The sequence below is a fragment of the Priapulus caudatus genome, unplaced genomic scaffold, assembly GCF_000485595.1.
Source record: "Priapulus caudatus unplaced genomic scaffold, Priapulus_caudatus-5.0.1 Scaffold42, whole genome shotgun sequence".
NCBI lineage: Eukaryota > Metazoa > Priapulida > Priapulimorpha > Priapulimorphida > Priapulidae > Priapulus > Priapulus caudatus.
The window spans coordinates 317499-325973 of record NW_014577103.1 but is presented as its reverse complement, the minus strand read 5'-3'; positions in this window follow the sequence as shown (position 1 = coordinate 325973).

Sequence of the window (8475 nt, the reverse complement as noted above, 5' to 3'; positions counted from 1 at the left end):
TACGCATTGTAGTATATTTACGTGAAAAAGGTGTGGTGCGGTTTTGTTAAACAGTATTATATTATGTATGTGTATATAAATATAACTGTTATAGTGTGTAGCAGCTAGGTGAAACCAATGGTGTCAAACGTTTCCTTTTCTCTGAGCACGCCAGCATCCTGTATCAGTAGTTCAACTGTAAAAGTTGTGTGTAGTGTATAACTGTGTAAGCACGAGTAAATACTTCCTTTATTGCAAGTGTCTCTTAGCTTAATAGCAGGAACTTTTCATAAACGTGTGGTGCTGTGAGCGCGTGTGTGGTGACGTGTGTGCGTGAGCGCAGTGAGTGCGAACGTGGGTGCGTGAGCGGCGTGTGTGCTTGAGCGCGTAGTGGTACGTGAGCGCATAGTGTGCGACGATGTGTGCGTGAACCGGCGTGATGGTTGGCGTGGCGCGTGTGTGCATGGCGGCGTGTGTGCCGACGTGTGTGCGTGAGGCGATGTGTGTGAGCGTGGGTGCGACGTGTGTGCGTGAGCGGGCGTGTGTGCGCGACTGTAATGCGTGAGCGCGGTGTGTGGCGTGAGCGCTGTTGTGTGCGATGTGTTTGCCGTGAGCGCGTGGTGTGGCGTGAGCGCAATGTGTGCGTGCATGAGCGTCAGTGTGGTGTGACGTGTTGTGGCGTGAGCGCAGGTGTATGCGACGTGTGGTGCGTGAGGCGCTGTGTGCGTGAGCGCGTGTGTGTGACGTGTGTGCGTGAGCGCGAAATGTGCATGAGCGGCGTGTGTGCCGACATGTGTGCGTGACGCGTGTGTGCGACGTGTAATGCTGAGCACATGTGTGGCGTGAGCGCGTGTGTGGCGTGAGCGCGTGTGTGCGCGTGTGCGCGTGAGCAGGCGTATGGGATATGGGCGGTGTGCGTGAGCGCGTGTGTGGCGTGAGCGCGTGTGTGCGGCGTGTGTGCGTGAGCGCGTGTGTGCGGCGTGGTGTGCGTGAGCCGTGTGTGCGGCGTGTGTGACGTGAGGCGGCGTGTGTGCAACGTGGGTGCGTGAGCGCGTGTGCTGCGTGAGCGCGTGTGTGCGGTGTGTGTGTGTGCGGCGTGTGTGCATGAGCGGCGTGTGTGCGGACGTGAGCGTCAATCACGCAAACGCGCGCGCTAGCGAAAACTTAGTTTTTGAACGTTAGAATTAACAAGTCTTAGCCCAAAAAGTTTTTGGGGTGGGGGGCCTTTTTGGTTTTGCCCCCCCCCCTTTTTTGGATTCCCGGCCGCCGCTTTGGCGGACGCCCCCCCCCCGCCTGCCCAACTTTCCGGCGCCTATGATGAAGTGCGCGTCGTGCGTGGTGAGCGTGCGCGCGAGTATGTTGTGCGTGAGTACGTGTGTGTGCGTGCGTCAGTATTTGCGCGTGGCGCGTGTGCGCAGCGTGCATGTGTGTGTCACTGGTGTGTGTGTGCGTGGCGCGTGGTGTTATGCAATATGTACTACTCACCATCGTTACATGCAGAGGCGCGCCCGTAGATGGGCTCACTTCTCTTTATAATTTGTTAATATATTATAATATACACGCTATAGTACAGTTTAGAGCAGAGACAGGGAACGCAATCTACGCTAACGGTGTTTTCTTATCATCGCCACAATGCCTGTTCGGGAAACTTTGCTAGACTGGTAACTCGTCCCACCTCGATTACTCGATTGGTGAGCCGAGAGGTGGGACGGTACTGCCGAGAGGTGGACCCGGTAACCAAGTCCTAGAATTTCGCATGTTGTTGGCGGCGCGCGGCACACGTTTCGAATCAGTTTGTCCAAACAGTCAGTCAGACAGCTGGCTTGTTCTTTCCACTAATCGCTCCACCTAGACAAGTCGCGGAAGCGTGAAGTAAGTACATGTAGCTTTACGTTATTACGCGGTATACAGCTTGGAAGTTATCTTCGGGGTACTTGACTTTTATCACATAAGCCACCTCTAACTTCTGTTCTAAGTTCTAGCTGTTTTTCACACCGCACCCGGTGCAATATAATAGCGGGTTCAAGGATAGAGAGATGATCGTAGCCCAGACCGGACGGTGATTGATAGGATGTGTTATATGGACAATGCTCTAATCCTATGAGCCTGATAAGCGCCGCACGGCCAAGGTCTTCGGAGATAACTAGGCCTATTTAATACTTGCAAGCTGCGTCCTGCAATAGTGTTGCGTACTATTACTGTGCCCTTTTGCCACAGCCTATAATTATATAGAGCTATAGACTATAGTATTAGAGTACGACCTGTGCTGGCAGCCGCAAGGCGGCGTAGACCTAAGACGTAAAGGGCGAACCAATAAATTGTTAGCTATGTTATATATTTTATTAAAGAAAATTCGAGAGCCCAATGTATTCCAAATGTTGATAAATTTGTTTTGTTCAATGCATCCACATACGCGCCCTTCGCAGATACAACAAAGAGCAGAAGACCTAATAATGACTATGCTGAGCGCGGCCAAAGAGGGTCTAGATGTGCCCAGGTAGCTCTATAGCCCATTGTTGGTTAAACTACGTGGCAAGAGCCTCCGCCGTGTAACCAGTCGCGAGAGCCTGGGGCCGTTTGTCCAGAAACAAAATAGTCGGCAACATAGTCCTTCCAATTAACTTCCACTCGTAAACCGTTGACAAGAAACATCGTAAGGTTACGGACGAAAAATTCTCGAATAATATCCTCATAAACATTCAGCGAAGCCGCAGACCCTCTTCGTAACTTTAATATTAAGTTGAAATAACACATTTACGCTTCGAATTAGCAATTATAGTGAATATTATATTTTATAATATGAATAAATGTGTGTTTTTCTTGAAAAAGACGTCAAAAATCATTAATTATCTAGCGCTAAATAAAAAAAACAATTACATTTTTTTCATTTACAATGGCGTATGGCATTTGTTGCTCTGTTCTAAAGGTTTTCCCACGCTTACGCACGACTCTCTGCGTCTTCGCGTTTAACAGTGTGGAGAATTTGTCGTTGTTATGCAGAATAAAATTTAAAATGACGCACGCTCGTTTTACATACAAATATTATTTTATATGTTGTTAGCTCATCATAATATGGCATAAAATACTGTGATGTACAATAAATGTGTATGAATTTGCATTTTGTGATTGATTATCATCCAAATCAGGCAGCCTTGTGATGAAGTTTTCCTGTATTCGTAAGTTTTCTAGATAGCTGCGATTGTGTTTCTGTCACACGCTAGTCTCGCAACAATCAAGCATTAGTTCGTAGTGTTGCGTAGCATTATTCAGCATTAACTTTACGATGTTCTGGCAACGGCCCCCTGGTCCTCCGCCGTGTAACAGGTCGGAGAGCCTGGTGCGGTTTTAGTATAACTTTAGTACTATAGCCCGCGGATTGCTTGGCCGCAGGGGCCTGCGGCACGCGATCCGCGGCTATAGTAGCTAGAGCTATCCCCGCGGTACTAAGCTGCTGGAACGTACCCAGGGTACAGTCCGGTATCTGGAAACCGTTAACCCCTGGTACTATCTAATATGGCCCGGACCGTAACCGTCTGCCTACTCCAGTAACGAGTCTAGGAAGTCGCGCTACGCCTACTCGCCTAACATAACCCTAAGTAACCATAAATCAAGATAGTATATCCAGGGTAGCGTTCGGCGGTATAGCGTACCCGACTTGTAACCAAGAGTACGTTCTGGGCAGGTACCCTGGGGGACATAAAGACCCTGTGAGCGTTACTTATGATGTTTCAAGTTCCGTTGTATCCACCCTATGCTTAGTTCCATTGTCATACCATAATGATGTATAATTTTATACACGCATTGTATCATTCTTCAAACATATCCGGACTACGTAACTTGGGAGAGACAGCTAGAGTATATATATAAAAAAATTATAAATACAATCCAGTAGTGTAACCCATGCAGTGCATGCAACGTTAAGGCTGGGTACACTACCGGACTTAATCAGTTTATGCTGTCAAATTTGGTTGAATTGGGTCCGGTAGTGTAAACTCAATATATGTAGAGTGTATTATAGTTAGGTGAGGGAGTTTGGATTGAACACTCTGGAGGTACACATGCAGTCAGTGTAGTGAACATTCACGCGCGTCCGGACGTACCAGGTAGGTGGGTGGCTGTGAATGCTACAGTTGCAGGCTGGACTAACGCTACAATTAGTAGTACTCACTACGCGAAAGAGTAAGCAGACATTTAAAACGCTGCATTTGGTGCGGCATACCTGTCCCCCGCCAGATAGGTAGCAAAATGCTGCACCTTACAACAGGGGATGCTAGGCTCCAGGGGTGATTCCAGAACAAAATAGCACCATATGCTGATAACAGTATCACAAAAGCATGAAACGAAAATTGTGAAAGGTTTTTATTAGTATATATAGTAGGTTGTAATCGCCCCCTATTTGGAAAGGCTGGCTCACGCCCTGTACAAACACCCAGAAAGTACTGTACATAGTGTAGCGGGTGGGCCGGCGGGCGGGCGGGCGACGGACGACTGGACCGGACGGACGGACGGATGGATGAATGCGTATGCTCGTGACCAGAGGTGTCGATGGCAACAGTCCGTGCCGCACGCTCGTGCTCATGACGCAGGTGTCACGTATGTCGCGTACATTGTCAATCAGGGTGTCAACATGACGTAAGCGGCAATACGTGGAAGCTAGAAGGGAAGAAGGTTAAAGATGAGGTTATGAGTGCGCCACGTCGCGAGAGAGTTCGAACGGAGCTGGACAAGAAAGAACAACCCAGTCGCTGAAAAAGGCAGTGTGCATCGACGTGCGACGTTACGAAGTAATAAGCTGCGTCGGCGCACTCTCTACTTTTGTTCTTCGCCCTTTGTTCTTTTTTGCTCCCTTTCAGGGTTCTCAACCTACAGTTGCGCAACCGCGCCCCGTTTGGGAAAAAACTGCCCCCCTGTTTCAATCGTCGCGCCTGTTTAAATTACCGTCTGCGGCCCGTCTCCCCTCCCCCTCCCTCCCCCTCCCCCTCGCCCCCTCCCCTCCCCCCTGTTGAATTCATCCTGGGAGAACCCTCGCCTTTGTTATTCCCTACCCTTCTCCTTTCAACGCCTGTGTGTAGCGTCACAACCTATCGTTACATTTTGGTCGTGACCAAGAGAACCGTGGCACTATTAACCGTTACATTTGGTGCAGTGTCACCTAAAAAGGAAAACCGCTACAATATGAACATGATATTCAGGAGTGTAATCAAAAAAGGAGTGATGACAGATCTGAAACGCGCAAATTCAAACATTTTAGTAGGCCCTTAGTCTACCTATATTTATTGTGATTACCCGTCGATAAACTTGAGCTCAAGTTTGCCTTAATCATTAAACTTTATCCTGTGTCTATCGTTGGTGCTCACAAAAGATGACAATCGGGAGATATCGGTCCAAACGTACAAGTGTGGTTTTTAGAAAGTTATACGCGTGCGAAATCAAACAAACTGTGAACCGAAACGGATAAGGGCAAAGGCTTTGAAAGCCTCTATCGCTTAGCAATGCAACATAGCAAAGAATCTAGGCGAGGTTGCTAGGGATTTCGGAAAAGTTAAACACGACTTGGTGTTATTGATACTATTTACATTAGAAATAAAAATCTTTCAATCATGTTTAGTATTTTTATCATTTTATTTGTTCTTACCAATATTTGTTCATAACATGTATTACTTGTCGATGTTCGACATGCCTATAATAACCACAAGCGTGTTTAACTTCCGAAAAATCCTATAGCAAAACGCCTCGCTAGTTCTTTTGGGCTATGTTTGCATTGGCTAAGCGATAGAGGGCTTTTCAAAAGCATTGCCGCATTATGTTTCGGTTCACAGTTGTTGATTTTCACGGTATAACTTCTAAAAACCACATTGTACGTTTGACCGATAACTCGCCGATTTGTCATTTATGCTGAGACCAACGATTAGACACAGATAATAAGTTTAATGATTAAGGCAAGCTTGAAGCTTCAAGTTTATCGATGGTAAACACATAATCATATGTAGACTAAGGCTACTAATGTTGAATTTTTGGCCGGTTTCAGTCTGTCTCACTCCTTTGATATCACTCCTGATGATATGATACATACGATAATAAGACATGTAGTCTGTCTATGTTATAACTGCTGATGAACTGATAGGTATATATCTAGGTAAAAAAAAAAAAAGTAACTGCTGTTTTCTTGTAAGTAGACATGTTTCTCATTGATCATGTGACCACCGCAGGGAAAGCCGAAGGGCTGATAGTAGTCGGGATAAGTGGAGCAATTCTTATCTTTACTCCTACTTGTAAATATTGGCTGCAGTGGTAACAGGGACTGTCAGTTCACGCAGTGTAACATGGCAAAGGCCGTGTGGCGAGCACCGTGTCGTCGCACGTTGGCCTTTGAGATATTGTGTAAACTAGCTGAACCCGCGCTACGCGCGGCTTTAGTGACTGTGATGCATGTTGTTACCAGTGGGCAGTAAGGTTATGTGATAGGTATTAGTATGGAGAGTTAAGTTGGTTGCACATGTTTTGTTTTTTATGGTTGAGAAAGTCAAATACAAATACATGTGCAATCAAGCTTACACGTAACACATTAACCATTTGTTTGGCAAGTACACAGTGAAATACACACACCCACACAAGAAACGTTTTATTGTAATCTATGTATGGTTGATGATACGGACTCCCAAAAGTTAGAATATAGATAGATGTGAATGGTATAAATGTAAACGGGTAATATACGTGCTTCACATGTTTCCAAACTGTGCGGACGCAGGTAATAATTGCGTTGGTTGTGATCGCTTACTTCTAACGCATGTTTTCACCTGTGCGGACGACTGTAATATTACGTTGCTTGTGATCGGACCGCTTGGAGCAGATCGGTGTCCACGGCACCTCGTACACTGTACAGCATTGCAGACTTCCCAAAAAAATCTGCACTAATGAAGATCACTTGTAGGCCTACATCTCATATGGGAAACATGGACTAATACTAATCGCTACTGAATATTAACTTCATTATTACGGTTATTTCTACTTACATTATGGGGCTTAACACAAATCTCAAGACAACAGACATTCAGAAACAGAGATACACAGAACAACTACGAAATTGGAAAATGGTTGAAACCTAAGCAAACGAAATACAAAAGCAGAACGTAAACGAAAACAGCGCCCCCTATTTTCAGGCAAATGTTTACCTTTTTTGTGTTTTTGTCTTTTAAGACTGAGAAACAAACGCGTTTGCAACGGAGTTATGAGTTTACAACACGTCCGCGTGTACTCATCGATCTTGTTCTGTAAATTGTGCGGCTATTTGGATCCAAACTGAAAAAACCGGAAAGCGCCTTTCATTAACATAGCATTACAACATTCGCTCAATTATAGTCAAGATTATAGTGAAGATAGGCAGTAAGTTAAGTGTATATATATATATATTATAATATATATATATTATGTATTTTTTATTTTACTTCAGAGTAAAATAATATTTAATCCTATATGTAACCTTGTATAGATATATATTATGTTGATTGTTGACTAAAATTTCACTGCGCTCACGTATTGAACAATAAAATTCCATTGCCTTCTCTCTTGATCTCTCCCTCTCCCTCCTTCTCAGTCCCACGCTCACTCCTCGTCTCTCTCTCTCGTGCTCTGTCTCAGATCTCCATTCTCTCCTCTCTCTCTCTCTCTCGCTCTCTCTCTCCCTCTTTCGTCACCTCCTCTTTCCTTTCGATTTTTTCTGTCTCTCTCTTTCTCCTTCCTTCCCCTCCCTCCCTTTTTAGCTCCATCTGAATAGTCAGATGCAGCTTTGTAGAATCGCATGATCGCCGCCGTGCCACCGTCCGAGCGTCCCATTGCCGTGCGTTCCGTCAACAGTTGGGCACAAATCTTAAATCGCTCCGACTGTACGGTCACGATATTCGGTCGTTGGGGGGATCGTCCAAAACGAGTTGGATGCTCAGAAGCTGGGGTCAAAGTCTAAAAGGTCAAGAGGTGTGAAAGAAGCCAGGGAACATTCAGCTCCCTTAACTTAAGGTATAAGGGAGGAAAATGCAGAATGCGGCACAAATCTAAACGGCCGACCTTAGGCTCGTGATAGTCGGTGTATAGCAATCATGGTAGGAAAGCCATTACTGGTGCTCGAAATTGGAAGGTCACAGTCAAAGGTCAGATGGGCATCAGAGGCAGATTTTAGAGCGATTTCTGAGGACATGGTCTGACGGACGATTGAAAAACTTTTTTGTTTGCAGCGTGACCTAGCATTTTTATGCTTTATTGAAAGCGACCATGAAATGTCCCTTCTGCTGACAGCGAAGAGTAATGTTCGGATATACCCTTTTGACCCTCAAGAGGAGGGTTAAACTTGGAATTTGTTGACTGTCTGTTAGAAAGAATTTGACTGCCGGGGTTTGCTAGTAAGAATCTATACATGCCTGATGTATGAGGCCATGTCACAGTGAAATTTCAAAAAGCTTAAAATTTGTAAAGAAGGTTTATGCTCCTTAAATCGTAATAATT